This window comes from Physcomitrium patens, chromosome 1, assembly GCF_059467195.1.
Source record: "Physcomitrium patens ecotype Gransden chromosome 1, ASM5946719v1, whole genome shotgun sequence".
NCBI classification, from domain to species: Eukaryota; Viridiplantae; Streptophyta; class Bryopsida; order Funariales; family Funariaceae; genus Physcomitrium; species Physcomitrium patens.
In genome coordinates this window covers 29,252,395-29,272,774 of record NC_143410.1, presented here as the reverse complement: position 1 = coordinate 29,272,774, position 20,380 = coordinate 29,252,395, and positions in this window count along the sequence as shown.

Below are 20,380 nucleotides of genomic sequence, written 5' to 3'. Positions count from 1 at the left end.
TCTCGCTTTTTATTTTTACAAATAATCCATTTCATTTGACATTTTTAGTAATTTAATGATGACTTACTTGAAGCATTACTTTATAATATGTATTGCATTATAGTGTACATTACTTTGGCATAATTAACTACATTGAATTAGATTACTTGACCGATTGAGTGAAATTTATTAACTTAGACTTATGCATGTATATCAATGTCATAATTTTTAAATTAAATGAAAGAATTAGATTTGAATTTTTAGATGGACATTTTATAGCTTGGAAGTTTTGTGATAGTATTGTATTGTGGTTATCTATTTAAGATTGACGTTTTATTAAAAAATTGCGTTATTGTGTTCCATCAAAAATTTCATGATCTATATTAGAATTGTATCTTTTTTGAGGAGGTGTTGAAATTAAGAAGCTTACTTGTCTTTCCTTCTCTTGATAGCTCGTGCTTTGCATGTAAGCAATTCTTTGTTTTGGCTTCTGATGGCTAATTCTAATAATATTTGCAACTTTTTTTTTACTTTCTATTACTAAGGCTTATTAAATTGGAATACAAAGATTTCTATAAATAAATTGGCTATAAAAATATTTTTTAAGAGCATTCTACAAATCAAATGTCTGTAAAAAGAGTTCAAATAATATGTTCCAAATTTTAGTTGGTCATCTTGCAAAGCATTTGCACGTAGACATTTGAGACTTTTTTAAAATATTAATAACTTTCATGCTAATTGTGTCATATTGTAACTATAAAAATTATAAAGTATAAGATTTAACCATCACCATTTTAGGTTATGTACATTGTAAGAAGTTTGACAAGAATAGAATAATATTAAAATAAGAACAAAAATAAGATTATATAAAACTTATTTGATAAGCTAAAATAAATCCTTATTACTCCAAGTGACAAATATACTATTGAAGAAGCTAAGTTTTAACAAAACATATTACCAAAAGAATTGTTATGAACTTAATATAGTTATAATTCTATAGGTATTGAATATACCAATACTTACATGTAAATTTAATATTTCCACTAATTTATAATCAATTTATAATAAATTTATATAGAATCACATTATAAAAATTTGTACAATTGTATGAAGTATTGAATAAAAAGAACTAATTCTATCAAATTTGATTGAGTTTAATAAGTAATAATTTTAATTTCCTAGCTAAATATTATACTTTGGAGGTATTTCATACATTTCCAATGATGTACTTGAATAAATAGAAAAAAGTCCAAAACTTCAAAAAATTCAAATAAATATGTAAAATTTTAAAATTTTACAATGTATTATTTCAAATTCTTATCTCAAATTTTCTACAAAATATTAGCATGGAAAGATGTCTGTTATTTAATTTTCTATCATGTGTCTAATAAAAAAAGAATAGCTGTATATATTTTAATTTGCAAGTATGTTTGAATCCAACTCTGAGGTAATTAAGAAAATATTTGTTGTGGAAGTAGTTACTGATTTCAAGTAGTAAAATAGATTAGCCATCTATAATCAATTACTTGTAAAGATGTCTTATTGCTCAAATTCATTGCTTTTGAGTCCATTGATTTAAATTAATATGTGAGATTTAGAAAAGATGAAAAACATATTACTTCAAAGATGAATGCATTGAAAATCATCAAGTAAAAAAAAGTAACCATTTATTGTAATAGATCTTAGAATATAAGTTGTATTTTTAAATTTTTTGGACTTGATTGTTTAATATCTTTTATTTTAAAAATAAAATATAAAAAACATAAGTTTTTAAATTATTTCTATTGCATAATAAATATATAGGATAAAACCATAAATTATGTCGAATTTTTTATTTTTTATTTTTTATTATATTATATTATATATATTTTTTATTTTTTTATTATGATATATAAAAAAATTATATAATAAAACACATAAATATAACTATAATATCAAATATCATATATATCAAATGAATTTTTAATTTTTGAATAGAAAAATTTCATATTTATTATTCAAATATCCTGAAATATTAAGAATATTCTTATATTCTTGATGATAATAAATGTACCACAAGGTTACATGATAGAATATAACCACAAGGAATTTTGTTCTTATCTTTTTTTATAAATGAGTGAATTGTTCCACTTCATTTATTATGCTTTGAAGGTTCTATGCCAAGAACTTATGCAATTGAAAGAAGAAAATAGATTAAGTTCACAATTAAATCCAAGAAGTCTTGCTATTATTCATATTAAAAAAACAAAGATAAGTATGCTTAAGAAGTTAGATGGAATAAGATCAAACTTTCAAGGATTTTTTATAATAAGTGAAGTTCTATCTAAAATTGCATCGTTTTTGATATCTTAATGAATTTATTAAAGTAAGATTTATAAATATACTTCTATTTGAAAGTAGTCTTTTTTAATTTATATTTATCACAAAAGTTGATTTATAACTCTTCTATGATCTTAATTCATTCTTAAAATTTCTTACAACCATATTTTAGAAAATAGTCAAAAAAAGGTATTAGAGATCAAATTTCTATCTTTACAACAAGAATTACATTTAGCTACCACATATATTCCTAAATTCTAAAAATTTACTTGCAATATAGACTAGAATGATGAAGTTTCTATCAATTAATTTTGATATGGATTAAAAGATAATATCAAAGATTAGTTGTTGACAATATCAAAAGAAGATTCATTGAAATAATTTATTGCTTAAGCCATTGCATACAAAAATTGATATTTTAAAAGATGAAAAGAATAAAGATTGGATTGAAGAAATTTAAGTCAAATCATAGTAACAATCTTTAAGTTTTTAAAAACTTATCCATCAAAGCCAAAATCAATACAAATTAATACTATACATTTTAAACTTCTTAGTGAATATGAAAAGATTTGATTTTATTAAGAAATATTATATTTATATTATAAAAAAATCTAAGAACACTGCTCAATATTATTCAAAGAAGCAATACAATCATAAACTGAGAAGCATGGTTATAAAAGAAGACAATGTATTGATAACAATTTTGTCTAATTTATAATAAAAATTGTATAATTGAAATCTTATGTAATATTAAATAAAAGTCTTATTCTCTCTTCTTACAACTTATATATAGTTGTGTAAGCTCTCAATTATACTCTAAAATTTAAATTTTCGTTATTTTTCTATTTTATGATAATTGAACATGTTAGATTAGGATTTATATAAGTGGAATTTAGTTTTATAGAATTTTTAGGATTACAACCTTTGATGGTATAAATTATAGCCTAATTCTTTGAATTAGGTTAATTAGGACTAAAATAATAAGAGTTAAAAAATTAGAATAGTAACTTAGTTAATTTTATCATGAATTTAGAATACTGACTGAAAATCTAAACAAGAAGTTCAAGAAGAATCAACAAGAACTAGATTAATTAGATGAGTACAAGAACAACACTAAAGAGGTGAATTAGAGCTCCAAGAGGTGTGTTGTCAAGTCTGAGGATCCCCTTAGTCTCGGTTCCTATATATACTACAAGCTAGGAAGCTCTCAAGTAGCTTCCACAAACTAGGAAGCATCTTCAATAGCTTCTACAAATTAGGAAGCTTCTCAAGCAACTTCCATAAACTAAGAAGCTTCTCAAGTAACTTCCATAAACTAGGAAGCTTCTCAAGCAACTTCCATGAGCTTGAAAACTTCTGAAGTACCTTCTACAAACTACAAAGCTTTTCTAGAACCTTGTAAAATCTTTTATAACTTCCTAGTGTATGTCCTTGACATCACACCCTCTTTTAGCTTCGAGGTCTTTGAGAAGCACTCCTATTGCAAGTCAATACCAATATAAGAAGTTAAAAATATGTCGCATAGTGTCTGCAATATACTCCAATTGTTGTTTGCGCAGCAAGTAGTTCATTGGACCTTATAATCAACAATAATATCCTACGCCTTCGATTTTTGATCAGGCATGAACTTCCATGTCTTCATTGTGAAAATGCCTTGCAAATATTCCTTCGAGAAGATCACCATAGGCAGGTTCTACCTCAAACACAATCATTAGTGACTTATTACTAGATATCCTCCATCGTCTTTGTGGTACAAGTAGTTCTTCATCTTGGGGTCATCTTCATGAGATACTATGTTGAAAGGACATGGCTGGTATCGTATCTATCTCTTGGTTATCCATATCAGACTAAAAAAATAAGCACTAAACATGGAAGACTGGGCTCAGGTTACAAATTTATAGTCTCTAACTATGTCTTTTAGAGATTCTTTTTCCTCCTTCTTTGTAAAGCCGAGGATTAAGAGGCTTCAAGGAGAAGGGACTTCATTAAAAAACTTTCATTGAAAGGACTTAGATTTCTGATGATAGCATCAATGAAACTCTTGTACCTTATGTGATGTATTGATAAGATTTTCCGCTAGTTTTCATGTGCACTCATTGATATTATAGCCGCTTGAATGTACTAGGTACTCCAATTTCTTCTATTTATTTCACAAATCTAGTACCTTTTCTACCTCGTATTCCTCATGGTTCTCAATTTCAATACTAGGTGGCAGACGTTGCACTCTTTTAGGAAAAGACAACTTTCGATAAGGCTATAATAAAGAAACATGAAAGATTGGATGTACCTTCATAGCAGCTGGTAACCCGAGACGGTACGCCATTAGATTGATTTGCTCCTAGATAACAAATGGTTCCAATTTTCGGTAGTCCAATTTATCACATGGCCGCTTGGTTTTGATATTCTGTCAAAGTAGTCATACTTTATCTCTAATTTTGAAAGTAGGTGCTTGATTCCGAAATTTGTCTGCAGATGCCTTATAAGCTTCTTGGATGGTTTGTAATTAAAGCTTCAATATAGTTTAAAGCTCTGATAGTTGTTTCTCAAATCCTTTAGTTGCCGGGTTGTTATTGGTTGACAGATTCAACAAATCAAGCTTTGGATGATATCAATAGTTGAAAAAGAATGGTGTTTGTTGAGTCGACCCATGAAGGCTGTTATATGCAAACTCGGCTAATGGTAGATATATAGTCCAAACATCTTACTGATAGTTGATGCTACATCGTAAATACTGCTCCAAAGTTTGATTCACCAATTCCATTTGGCTGTCAGTTTGAGCATGAAAAGTCGAAGAAAGCTTGATATCCACCTTCAATATCTCAAAGAGAGATCTCCAAAACTTTGATACAAATTGGATTCCTCAATCCTACACAATATCATCTAGTAAATCATAATATTGATACATATTATCAAAGAAGAGCCTTGTTGTGTCTTTTCTTGACGATGTTTTCTTGCAAGGGACAAAGTGTGCCATCTTTGTAAGCCGATCTACCACAATAATGATGCTGTCAAATGAATTCGATGGTGGCATGTCCATAATGAAGTCCATAGAAACTAAAGACCATGGCCGATGTGGAATAGGCAATGGCTGAAGAAGACCATAAGGACAATGTCAAGGATTCTTAGATCTTGAACAAATGTCACAAGAAAGGACAAAATCTTTGACATCCTTCCACATTTGGAACCACCAGAAATCTTGTGAAATAAGTTTCAAGGTCTTATTGAATCCAAAATTTCCTGCACCTAGAAAGTCGTGTTGAGATTGGAGAACTCGGAGTTGTGCGAGTCCCTTTGGAATATACAACCGTTCCTCAAAGTACAAATCATGACCAATGGACTTTGAGGAGGCTGTCTGAGGCCATATTAGGGATTAGGGTTAGTTTCTCAGGGCCATTCGAGCATTGAAGGCTAGGATCAGTAAGTTTAGGTTTTTGGCTATGGTTTTGGCACAAGTTTTGTATGGTTTGGAGTTTATATGAAGGAGATACAAGTGCTCAAAGTTAAGGTGTTGATTTGGGAGCTACTGTCACTCTTTTTAGCATAATGCACACATATAGACAGAAATTGAGAATCGGCAACTACGATTGGAGAAAACACTTTTGCATCTACACTTTTTATATACTTTTTACTGGATTCTAAGTTGAACTAAAGGAGTTATTGGATTTTGAAGTCAACACATGCAATCTAAAGGTAGTAAGTGACCCGATTTACTAGTGGTTGTGTCTTGAACTATATCTTAAGCAATTTGACAAGATTTTATCTCAAAATTTTAGGCAATGTGTAATTTTATGTTAATAATCTTTGTATGTAAGTTTTATGATATTTGAGTATTGAATTCTTGAGATATTAAGAAAATAGTGCTCAGGTGCTTGTAAATTAAGGTTTAGAGCATGTGCTAGGATTTCTTAGATGCTAGAAGATTGAAAGTGAATTTGCCATTGGTTTTTTTTGTAATAAAATTTAAGGATAAATTCTACCTATTCTATAAATTTTAGACAAATTGAACAGTTAGATCAAGAGATATGAGTTTCTAAATTTTAGAAAAAGAAAATCCTTTGCGCAAAAAATATGTTTTGAAGGGATTTTGTTATATTTTTTAATTTTAGGAAAAATAAAGGAGTTTTGGAGGCTAAGACAAGATTAATATAAAGCTTTAAGCTACACTCTCTATAGCTAGATATCTAGTATATTTTTAGATAGTAAATCATGCCATATGACAATGATAAAAGGTTTAGCAAGTTATTTGTTAGAGCTACATGTAACAATGAAGATACAATTATAGAAAGCTCAAGAATGACAAAAGACTAATACGGATGCCTATCACAAGGAGCAACCACAATTCAATGTAGATAACAAGGTATGGTTACTTTGTCATAATATTAAGGCTACTTGTCCTTGTGATAAATTCAACTATTATAAGCTTTGACCTTTTTTTATTAGTGAATAAGTCAATCCTATTGCTTATCGATTATATGTACTAGAGTTTATATAGATCTCCCTGATATTTCACGTTTCTCTTCTTGAGCCATATAAGATAGTGAATATCTTGAGAAGAAGATAAATGCTACCTCTTCTTCTAGAAGAAGATAATAATCAAGAGTTCGAGGTAGAAGAAGTCTTAGATTTAAGGTAGTATTGAAATAAGTTGAAATATTTTGTTTATTGGTGCAAATATGATATTAGTGATTTCATATGGGAGCTAACGAAGAATCTTGTAAATATAATAAAGACAGTTGAAGCTTTTCATCAATGACATCCATCAAAATCAAGATGAAAAATAACAAATCTTTTTTGTAAAAGAATCAAGATCAAAAGAAGATAATATTCTATCTTCTATCATTCTTTGTAGCTTCTGTATAGTTAACGAGATAGAGAACCTACAACTAGCAGATTCAACTCAAAAGCTTTCATTTGCAAACTTACTAGATGAGACATTACAATTGTCACAACCTTCAAGATGATAAAATCAAGATGAAGATCCTCAAGAATGAAATATTCTCCTTTGAATAGATAGTAGGATATAATGTGTTTGGTATTACAACCTTAGAAGAGACTCTCAATGTTTGGTGATTTTATTAGAAGTAAGAACAACTCTTGACAATGTTTAAAATATTTTATTTGAAGGAAGTTACAAAGGCCTCAACAACAATCAAATAATAAGGTAGTCTTCTTGTCTTAGTACGGAACACTATCAATGGTTGAAAGGGCCTATCAACCGTCTGCAAAGAGAACAAAGATCAGAGTATATAGCAAATATAATTTGCTGCATCTTGGACTTCTTCAACATATAAAGACCTTTTTTTATAGAAGTCGTCCCTAGAAAAAGAGATAATATCACAGACATATATAGGTATTCTAATAAATATCTATATAATTAGGTAGAAATAGGTAAAAGTATATAAAAGTAGGTTAATTTTATAAGAGCTTTTAGAGAAGTTTTCTAGAAGCTTCATAGATGCTTCTTGATTTTGCATGTGTTTGTAGTTGATTAGTAAGTTAGAAACTTAGTCAACAAGTTAACCACATATTGGTAGCTTATAGAACAAGTTAACTATGGAGTGCACATATAGAAAACTTGCCTCGCAAGTTAAGATATGTGTCTTACAAAGTCAACACGTTTTGAAGGTCATATAAAATATTGCCATGTAGCTCGTAGTTAAGAGTATATATGGAGGCAAGCGTGAAGCCTTCTTCACTCTTATCAATGCCTCTTTAGTCCTTAGTCTTGTTTTAAGACTTTTTAGTTTTCTTTTTTTTTAGCAATAGCCATTTTAGTTCAATATTATATCATCTTTAATTGACTTTCTAGTTCCTTTCAATTATACAAGAGTGTATTGAGGATTTTTTTTCTTTGAGATTCATGACCTCGACAATATGAAATTTAGAAGAAGGATTTTTGATATCATAAACAAGAAGATCAGAAGACATATTTAATTGATTTTTTTTAACAAATATTTATTTCTCGAAGATGAAAATGCTATGGCTTCAAAAGAATCATTCTTTATTAATCAAAAGATGTATTTTCTTCTTTTGGTGTAAGATAAGAATGTCTAAAAAGAGCGTCTAATAAATCTTGTATTTTTTTTAAGTCAATAAGTGATCTTAAAATCAAATCTTGACAAAAATATGCTCTAATGGACTTCACAACAATTCAAAACATATATTGACATAAAATATTTAAGATTCTTGTGGTCCATATATATAATCACTAGATTACAAGTACCTTCTAGATAATGACACCATTTTAAAAATTTTCTATAATTGCAAGAAGTTCTTTATCGTAAATCTTGTAGTTAATCATGGCTATTAAATATTTTCTTAAATAAAAAGCTATTGAATGAAGTTTATTATATGTTCTCATTTGTGTTAATATGGCATCCAAAGTAAAGTTCAATGTGTTTGTTTTCATAATAAATGGCTTAAAAAAGTTGATACAATATAAGAATGGTACAAAACTAAATGTTATTTTTAAATCTTCAAATTTTACTTTTATTTCTTGATTCTATTGAAGTTTGTCTTTACAAGTCAAATATATAAGTGGAATTACAACTTGAAAGAAGTTCTTAATGAAGATCCAATAGTAATTATAAAATTCCAAAAATTATTAAATATCTTTTATCGTTTTTAAAATCTTTCAATCCATAATAATTTGAAATTTTTTGGGATCCATCATAAGTTCATTATTTGAAATGATGTATCTTAAGAAGTTGATTTAAGTAGTATGAAATATGCACTTTTTTATCTTGGCATAGGATCTCAAATCTTTTAATTTTTATAACACATGACAAACATGAAGTTCATATTCTTCTATATTCTTAGAATAGAATAAGATATTATCCAAATAATAGACAATAAAATCATTTAAAAACTCTTAAAATATATTATTCATTACATGTTGGAAAATTATTGGTGCATTTGTAAGTCTAAAAGATACGACATTGTATTTGAAATATTCATATCTAGTTTGAAAAATATATATATATATATATATATATATATATATATATATATATATATATATATTTTTTTAATGCATATTAGATTGTATTTTCTTTATAGATCTATTTTTATATAAATCTTAGCTTAATTCAAGTAATTAAGAAGTTTAAATATTAAAGATCCTAGATACTTATTCTTGATAGTAACTTTATTGAATCCTCGATAATCAATATACATTTGTAATGATCCATTTTTTTTCTTCATAAATAAAATTGGAACTCTTGCGAGAGATTTGAAATGGCATATGAAGTTCTTGGCTAGATTTACTTTAGTATACTCTTTGAACTTAGCTAATTCATTTTGTCATACACTATAAATTGGTCTAAATGGCAATTAAGCTCTTTCTTGGAGGTTAATTGAGCAATCATAGGAACAATGTTCTAGAAGAATATTCTCAAATATATCTTAAAAATCTTAATATTAACATAGAATGCCACTTGAAGTCTTTCCACTATTAAAAATATATGTGACAAAAATAACACAAGGTAATCCTTTTTTTGTAGTATGCAAGAAAGTACTTCTATTTATATATACAAATTTAGTTGTACTAGACTTATGACTTTCTACTTGATTAATTATATTCTTAATTATGCTTTCAAAAAAATTAAGATTATAAGAAATCTAATCTATTTTAGAATCATATTTTTTAGTCATAACAAACCTAAAATGATTAGATTAGAAGAAAATCTAATAATATTATTACAAAGCTATTATAACCATTAGATGTTAATTTTATAAGAAGGATTTTATGAATAACATCTCTTTAAGACAGTGGACCACCACTTATGACTTCTATGTGAAGAGGTTTAGTTTTTTTTTGAAAGATATGCTATGTCTTTTAGCAAATTCTTCTTCCAAGAAACATGCTAAGGCTCTTGAATCTAATATGGGAGAGGCTTTGTAATGTTAAGGCCCTAAAATAATATTTATTGTAAAACAAAGAGAGGGTTTTAAAGAGAAAATAAGACCTTCACTAGGTATTATATAAGGTTTTGTCAAGGACAAGAACTCGATGAAAAAACAATTCAGACAAGTGAGCCTTCATTCAAAGAAAGATAACAAAATATAAATAAACAAGTATGTATATTGAAAGAAAAACTGGAATGGCTATTGCCAAAAGACAAGAAAACTAGAGACCCTTGAAACTAGACTCGAAGCAAGAAAGGAGTTGACAAGAGTGAAGAAGCCTTCACTCTTGTCTCTATATATACTCTCTAACTAGGAGCTACGTGGCGACGTTCTATAGGACCTCTAATATGTGTTGACTTTGTAGGGCACATGCCTTGACTTACAAGGCAAGTTTTTCTACGTGTAGGCCACATAATTAGCTTGATCTTCAAGCTAACAACATGTGTGGCACATGGCCAACTTGTTGACCACGTTTCTAATCCAAAAAGTCAATTAAAAACATCTATGAAGTCAAAGCAGCATCTAGAAAGTTTCTAGGAAGCTTCCATATTAAATATTATAGAATTAACTTACTTTTACTTACTTTTACTTACTTCTATCTATTTTTATATGTAATTATTAGCTTACATGATTATGGCCGTGACATTACCCCCCCTTCTAGGGACAAGTTCCACGAGGAGCGGTCAACATATGTTGAGGTAATCTATGATGCGACGAATTGTATTCGCCACATATTTTGATCTCTATTCTCTTCGAAGATGATTGATAGGGCCTCTCAACCATCGGTAGTGTCCCATACCAGGGCGGGAAGACCTCCCAGTTATTTAATCATTGTTGACGCCTTCGTAACTTCCTTCGAATAGAATATTTGGAATACCATCAGGAGTTGTTCCTACCTCTAACAAAATCACCAAACATCGGGAGTCCCTTCCCAAATCGTGATACCAAACGCATTGTATCTCACCATCTATTCAAAGAAGAACATGTCATTCTTGAGGATCTTCATCTCGATTGCGTCGTCTTGAAGGTTGTGACAATCGTAATGTCTCGTCCGACAGGTCAGAAAATGAAGGCTCTTGAGTTGAATCCGCTGGTTTTTGGTTCTCCATCTCTTGAACGCCACTACTACAACGAAGCTACGAACAAGAATTGAAAGTAGAATGTTATCTTGCCTACATGTTGTTTCTTTTATAAAGAAGGTTTTCATCTTGATTTTGATGGATGTCGTCGATGAAAAGCCTCCACCGCCTTTGCTGCATTTGCAAGATTCTTTATTGGCTCCCAAATGCGTTCACTAATACCATATCCGTGCCAATGGACAAGATATTCTAATTTATTTCGGCGTCGCCTTGAATCTAAGACTTCTTCTACTTCAAACTCTTCATTATTGTCCACTTCTATAGGAGGAGGTGGAGCTTGTCGTCTTCTTGGTATGTCCACTGTCTTGTATAGTTCAAGAAGAGACACGTGGAATACTGGATGGATTTTCATTGACTCCAGTAGATGTAAACGATATGCAACTGGATTGATTTGTGCAGAAATAGAAAATGGTCCCAGCCTTCGATAGCCCAACTTGTCACAAGGATGAGTGGTCTTGATATTGCAACGAAGTAGCCATATCTTATCACCCAAGATGAATGATGGTTGTTCCTTTCGATAAACATCCGCATTGGCCTTTTGTTGTTTTTGAGCCTCTTTTAACTGCGCCTTTATCGTTGCATGTAGCTTTGATAAATGAATTCCCAAATCTTTCGCAGCAGGATTATCAACTTTTGAAAAGTCAAAAGTATCAAGTCGTGGATGATAACCATAATTAGCAAAAAAAGGTGTTTGTTTTGTAGAAGAGTGTACCGTGTTATTGTAAGCAAACTCTGCCAATGGGAAAAGAGTTGTCCAATCATCTTGTTGGTAATTAATGGTACATCTTAAATATTGCTCCAAAACTTGATTAACACACTTTGTTTGTCCATCAGTTTGAAGATGGAATACCAAAGATAGTTTTATATCCACTTTAAGAATCTTGAAAAGAGTTTGCCAAAATCTTGATACAAATTGAGTTCCCCTATCTGATATAATATCCTTGGATAATCCATGATAGCGATAGATATTGTCAAGAAAGAGCTTAGCTGTTTCTTCACCTGTGATAGATTTTGTACATGGTACAAAATGTGCCATCTTGGTAAAACGATCTACTATCACGAATATAGAGTCATAAGAATCTGAGATTGGAAGATCCGTGATGAAGTTCATAGAAACAGAAGACCATGGTTGTTCTGGAATGGATAATGGCTGAAGAAGTCCAAAAGATCAATGACGAGGAGTTTTCGATCTTGAGCAAACATCACATGATTGTACAAAATCTTTGACTGCCTTCCACATTTGAGGCCACCAAAAATCCCTAGATATCAGCTCCAAAGTCTTATTATATCCAAAATGTCCTGCTGTTGAGAAGTCGTGACAAGCTTGAAGAACACGTAAACGTGCTTCTCCTTCTGGAACATATAGGCGCCCTTCGAAATACAGTAGGTTGTTCTTGAATTCAAATTTAGATGGATCATGAGATTTAGAAGAATTGTTCTTGATATCATGAACAAGAGGATCTGAAGACATACTTAACTGGACTTGCTGAAGGAAAGTTAAATCAACAGTCAATGTTGATTTTATTGCTCAAAGATGAAATTGTTCCGGCTTCAAGAAAACCGTTCTTTGTTGCTCAAAAGCTGCATCTCTTTCTTTTGGTTCAAGATAAGAACGTCTAGACAAGGCATCGGATAAACCTTGTTGTTTTTCTGGCCGATAAGTGATGATGAATTCGAATCTTGATAAAGACATGCTCCAACGAGCTTGGCGACGATTTAATATGCGTGTTGACATAAAATATTTGAGGTTCTTGTGATCCGTATACACGGTGACTGGACTGGAAGCACTTTCTAGATAATGACGCCATTCTTGAAAAGAATCCACAATTGCAAGAAGTTCTTTGTCGTGGATCTCATAATTGATTTCTGCTGCTGAGAATTTTTTTGAATGAAAGGCTACTGGATGAAGTTTATCATCTGTTCCCATTTATGATAAAATTGCACCCAGAGCAAAGTCAGATGCATCTGTTTCCATAAAGAATGCTTTGGAAAAATCAACATGATACAAGATTGGTGCAGAAACAAACGCTGTCTTCAAAGATTCAAAAGCAACTTCCGTTTCTTGATTCCATTGGAGTTTGTCTTTACAAATCAAACGTGTAAGTGGAGCTGCAACTCGAGAGAAGTCTTTGATGAAGATCCGATAGTAGTTGACAAATCCCAAAAAACATTGGACATCTCTTATCATTTTTGGAATCTTCCAGTCTATAATAGTTTGAACTTTCTTAGGATCCATCATAAGTCCATCATTTGAAATGATGTAACCTAAAAAATTGACTTGAGTAATATAGAATACACACTTTTCTATCTTGGCATAGAGTCCTGCATCTCTTAATTTTTGTAACACACGACGAATATGAAGTTCATGTTCTTTTAGATTCTTAGAATAGATCAAGATGTTGTCTAGATAACAGACCACAAAATCGTTCAAAAACTCTCGAAAAACATCATTCATTAGATGTTGAAAAGCTGCTGGTGCATTTGTAAGTCCAAAAGGCATGACATTGTATTCAAAATGTCTATACCTAGTTCGAAACGCAGTCTTCCATTCATCTCCTTCTTTGATGCGTACTAGATTGTATGCTCCCTGAAGATCTATTTTTGTATAGATCTTAGCTTGATTCAGCTGATCAAAAAGTCCAGATATTAAAGGTAGTGGATACCTATTTTTGATGGTAATCTTGTTGAGTCCTCGATAATCAACACACATTTATAATGTTCCATCTTTTTTCTTCACAAATAGGATTGGAGCTCTTACCGGAAATTTAGAATGGCGTATGAAATTCTTGGCTAGATTATCTTCAATATATTCCTTGAATTCAACCAACTCATTTTGTGATAAACTATAGAATGGTCCGAATGGCGATTATGCTCCTTCTTGAAGGTCTATTAAGCAATCATAGGGACGATGTTTCGGGAGTGTATCCACATTCTTTTTTTCAAATACATCTTGAAATTCTTAATATTCGCTTGGAATGCCACTTGAAGTCTTTTCACCAATAGAAACGGGTATAGCATAAATAATGTATGATGATTCTTTCATAGCAGCATGCAAGAAAGCTTTTGCACCTATAAATATGGGTTTAATTGAACTGGACTTATGACTCTCTACTTGTTTAACTACACTGTTAGTTATACTTTTAGAAAAAGTAAGAGTTCGGGAAATCCAGTCTATTTGAGGGTTGTATTTTTCTAACCACGATAAACCTAAAATGACTAGATTAGAGTGAGATCTAATGATATTAAATACTACAAAACTATTATGACCATTGATTATTACTTCTATAGGAAGGGTTTCGTGAGTAATATCTCTAGAAGACAATTAACGACCATCTATGACTTCTACATGAACAGGTTTAGTTTTCTTTACTAAAGATATGCTATGTCTTTTAGTAAATTCTTCATCTAAAAAACACGCTGAGGCTCCTGAATCTAACAAGGCAGAGACTTTGTAATGTTTAGGTGCTAAAATAACATTTAATGTAAAACAAGGAGAGGGCTCTGAGGAGAGAATAGGACCTTTACTAGATGTTGTGCAATGTTCCAGTCGCACAAACCTTATTGTAGCTGGACAAACTCGTTTTCCGACATATTATCTTCTTTCACAGCCATACTCCTCATTTTGTGATTGCGTCGTTTCTTTAGACAATGTTGAGCAGTGTGCTTTGGTTCTCCACAATATAAACATAATCCTTTTTGATGACGACGAGTCTTTTTTTGCTCAGTAAGAGGTTTGAAACATACTGCATTAATTTGCATATCTTCTACTTCCGAATGTATGTGTTGAAGAGGTGTTGGTGTTGCCATTGAATTATAGTAATGTTGAGGTCCACTTGTACGGTTCTCAGATCAGAATTCAAAAAGGCGATTGTCGCACTTCACAGCAAAGTCAATTGCTTGACTCAATGTTTGAGGATCAGGTAAGTTGAGCATTAATTTTTTTACCTCATATTGTAATCCATAGAAAAATTGGCTAATAAGTGCAACATCATCTCACTTGATATCAGTTGCAAGTTGTCGAAATTGTAAAGCATATAACGTTACTAATCGATTACCTTGTCATAAAATATGGATCTTATTGGTTGCAACACGAATTGCATCATGTTCTCCATACATGGATCGAAACTTCGCCAAAAAAGCCTCTAGATTATCCAATATTGGATCTCATCGTTTAAAAAAAGATGAAAACCACGATAGTGCCGAACTTGAAAGAAGCGTACCAATGAATCTAACTTGTGATCTTGGAGTTGGATAGCTTTGGGATTGAAGTTCAATCACAAGTTGCACTTGATTGATAAATCCTCAAAACTTGGATCTGGTGCCATCAAACTTCTCGGGTAGGGCAATTCTTGGTTCTCTAACATTTGAAGGACGTTCCATCATAGGATAAAGGACATGATTTGGTGCAGATGTTGAAGCAGCTCCAACCATTTCTATATCTTCACTTCCTGCCAATCTTGTTGCTCTTTGTGGTGGTAAATTGAATTAATGCATTGCAAGCATTAACTCCCTCAATTGCTCTTGCATTTGTGCCATTGCACTCTTCATTTCAAGAAGTTCTGCCATGATAACACTTAGAAGAGAGAAGATGTCTTAATATCGCTCAAGACAAATAGAAGAGAGGACTTGCGGACAAAGAAAATACTAAGGACAATATCAGTTTAGAAGAGGGTAATCCGCAACTTCTAATACACTTATATCTTATAAAAAAAAAGGGGTAATCCACTCTTAATCAAGATTAGACAAAGCTCTGATATTGTAGGTGTACTCTTGTCAATCTGTCAAGGACAAGAACTCGATGAAAAAATAATTCAAACAAGTGAGCCTTCACTCAAAGAAAGGTAAGAAAATATAAATAAATAAGTATGTATATTGAAAGAAAAACTGGAATGGCTATTGCCAAAAGACAAGAAAACTAGAGACCCTTGAAACTAGACTCGAAGCAAGAAAGGAGTTGACAAGAGTGAAGAAGCCTTCACTCTTGTCTCTATATATACTCTCTAACTAGGGGCTACGTGGCGACGTTCTATAGGACCTTTAATATGTGTTGACTTTATAGGACACATGCGTTGACTTACAAGGCAAGTTTTTCTACGTGTGGGCCACATAGTTAGCTTGATCTTCAAGCTAACAACATATGTGGTACATGGCCAACTTGTTGACCATGTTTCTAATCCAAAAAGTCAATTAAAAACACCTATGAAGTCAAAGCAGCGTCTAGGAAGTTTCTAGGAAGCTTCCATATTAAATATTATAGAATTAACTTTCTTTTACCTACTTTTACTTACTTCTACTTATTTCTATATGTAATTATTAGCTTACATGTTTATGGCCGTGACAGGTTCCAGCCGCACAGTCATTATTATAACTGAACAAACTTATTTTTTAACATACTATCTTCTTTGACAATCATATTCCTTATTTTGTAATTGCGTTGCTTCTTTGGATAATGTAGAGAAATATCCTTAGATTCTCCATAATACAAGCACAATCATTCTTGACAATGATGAGTCTTTTCTTTCTTAATAAGAGATTTGAAATGTATTGCATTAATTTGTATATCATTTGCTTTCAAATGTGTATATTAAAGAGATGTTGGTATGGCCATTGAATTATAGTAACATTGAAGTGCATTTGTGTGATTCTTAAATCAAAATTCAAAAAAATCAATTGTTATATTTTACAACAAAGTCTATTGCTTGATTCAATATTTGAAGATCAAAAAGTTGAACATCAATTTTTTTTTACCTCATATTACAATCCATAAAGAAATTGGCTAATAAGTGCAACATCATCTTCTTTGATATCAGTTGCAAGTTGTCAAAACTATGAAGTATATAATATTACTAATCAATTGCTTTATCACAAAATACAGATCTTAATGGTTGTAATACAAATTGCATTATATTCTCCAGACATGGATCAAAATTCTTTCAAAAAAGCCTCTAAATTATTCAATATTGGATCTTATCTTTCAAAAAAAGATAAAAACTATAATAATACTAAATTTTAAAAAATATATATCAATGAATTTAATTTATAATCTTAGAGTTGGATAGCTTTAAGATTGAAGTTCAATCATAAGTTATATTTAATTTATAAATCTTCAAAACTTAGATCTTATGCCATTAAACTTTTTAGGTAGTGCCGTCTTTAATTTTCTAACACTAGAAGGATGTTACACTATAAGAGAAGGGACATGATTTGGTGCAAATATTGAAGCAGTTCTAATTATTTCTATATCTTTATTCCTTGCTATTATTGTTGCTCTTTGTAGTAATAAATTCAATTAATGCATTGCAAGCATTAATTCCTTCAATTGCTCTTATATTTGTGCCATTGCACTCTTCATTTTAAGAAGTAGTGCCATGATAACACTTAGAGAAGAAAAAATATCTAATATTGCTCTAGAAAAATAGAAGAGAATACTTGAGAATAAAAAAAATACCAAAGATAATATTAGTTTAGAAGAGGGTAATCCATAATTTTTTAATACGCTTATGTCTCATCAAGAAATAGGGATAATCTTCTCTTAATCAAAAAAAGACAAAGCTCTAATATTGTAAGTACATTCTTATTGATCTATCAAAGACAAGAACCCAATAAAAGCAAATAACTAAGTAAAACTTTTGTCAAAGAAGTATGACAAAGGTTTAGGATTTAGAATTTAAGATTTATTTAAGTAAAATTTTATCAATGAAGAAAGATTTATCAATTCAATTAGTAAGCTTGTCAAACTGAAGCAACAAATCAAATCAAATATTATCAAAGAAGAAGAATTTTCCAATTATTTAGCAAGCTTATTAAGCTTGAGCAATGAATCAAATCAAGAGTTATCAAAGAAGATAGATTTATCAATTCATTTAGCAAGCTTATCAAGCTTGAAAAATAAGTCATATGAAGTGTTTTCAAAGAAGAAAGATTTTTTAATTTATTTAGTAAGCTTATTAAGCTTAAAAAAGTCTTAATAATGTACCAATTATAAATAGTGCCAACAAAAGTATTTCACTTGATTTAAATCCTATTAAAATTAATATTTTCAATTCTTCAAATAATTTTAAAATTTTTTTGTTATACATTTCAGATGGTAACTTTATTATCTTAAAAAAACATACATATAATTTATTTTTTAGCAAAAAAATCTTTATATTTTTAGCATTTTTTACTAAATAAATAAATATTTTAAAGATGTATTTACTTGAATTTCTATCAATATTACATATAAGTATTCTTAGAGAATAAAAGAAGAATTTTTTTATAATAAACCGTTTATTCATATTTTTTATATTATTATCTAGTAAAATGCCTTCTAATTAATAAATAATACAAAAAATATGAATTAGAAATTATAATCTATAGCATTATTAAGCACTTAAAATATATAAAAATATCAAAATATTTCATATTACAATGCACATAATATACAATTAATCTTAAGATTTATTACAATGTCCTATATTTATTTTATTTATTTATTTATTTATTTATTTTTATTATTAATAATAATATTTCAATTATTCTATTGCTATTTGAAAGTATTATCTTTGTCATTAATCCATGCATTGGCACCATATTCATATTCCAAATTTGTGTGTTTTTGAATTCTTTTTTTTTCCAACAATGCTTTGACTAATATCTCATAATTGATCATGTTCCTTTATAACTTTATTTTTTCTGTTTTTATCATTGATTGATGCATTAATATATCCAAAAAAAATACTTTCATCTTATTTTTTAACTTCGTTTTTCTTATTGGTCCATATTTGTAATATATTCTCTTTCATTGTACCACCCCAATTTATATTATTATAAAAATAAAAAAATAAAAAAATAAAAAAATATCCAAAAACATATTCTTCTCTTCAACTTTTAAGACATCAAAACTTATTTTGAAAATAGCTCATAGCTTATGATTACTATTTTCTTTATCTCTATTAAAATCTCATCCTCTATTTAATTTTTGCAAAGCTCTTTCTCAACATCTCAACCTCATTTGTCCTCCTAAAAATAAGCCCACAACTTTCAAACTCAAGGATAGTTCATTATAAGTTCTTACAATATGTTTGCTTATCTCAATAAATTCTTTAGATAATATATTGTGATCTCTACAAGAATAAGTTCTAAACAACTTCAAACTTATATCTTTGTTAATTTTATCAATTCAAATTTATAAAACTTTGTAGAATAATCTTTTACCACCTTCCAATTTTGTATTGTTACAATGAATATGCTACCTTGATTAGAATGCAAAACATCCTTAAGTACTACATCATTGATATGACTTTTATTTTTTATATTATCTAACACTAACATAAACTTTTTATTCACCAATAATCCTCTCATTATTTCTTGAGTTTCTTCCAAATTCTTTGGTTTCAATTGTTGAAAAACCATCATTCTTTTTTTTAATACTTTCAATAAAGCATGATAAATCATACATATGTTGTATGTCATCAAATGTAGTCTATGCTAATGTAGTCTTTACTATTCCATCTATATCAATAAAATATAATATATTTATTTCTTTCTAACATAATTGTTTGATGTTTGATAAATGTTCTTCTATACCCATTAACTTCTCTTCATAATCATGATCCTATTCAAATAATCAAATCATCAAATTAACAAAAGATACAATTTGTATCATAGTTTCTAATAAAAAAATCTAATCACATGTTCATAATTTGATAATATAACATCATTAAAGAATATATGTTTAAATATGTATATCTTAAATTAAACAAAATTTCTAATTTCAAACTTACAAATAAAACATTAACTTTCTTATCTTTTGATATCCTCTTTTTATCACCTACTTTCTTAAATGATCCAAAATATGATATTTTGGCTACATCAATTTCCACTAAGTATTTCTTCTTCAATGTTGTGAATCTCTTACAAATATTTGCAAAACTTGATCTTTGTAAAGGATCCAAAGTACAATATTTTTGAATCAATTTACTAAGATTTTTATAATTTGAAGGTAATTTTGATCTTTTATCTATTTTAGTTCTTTTTAATAATTCTCCTTTATT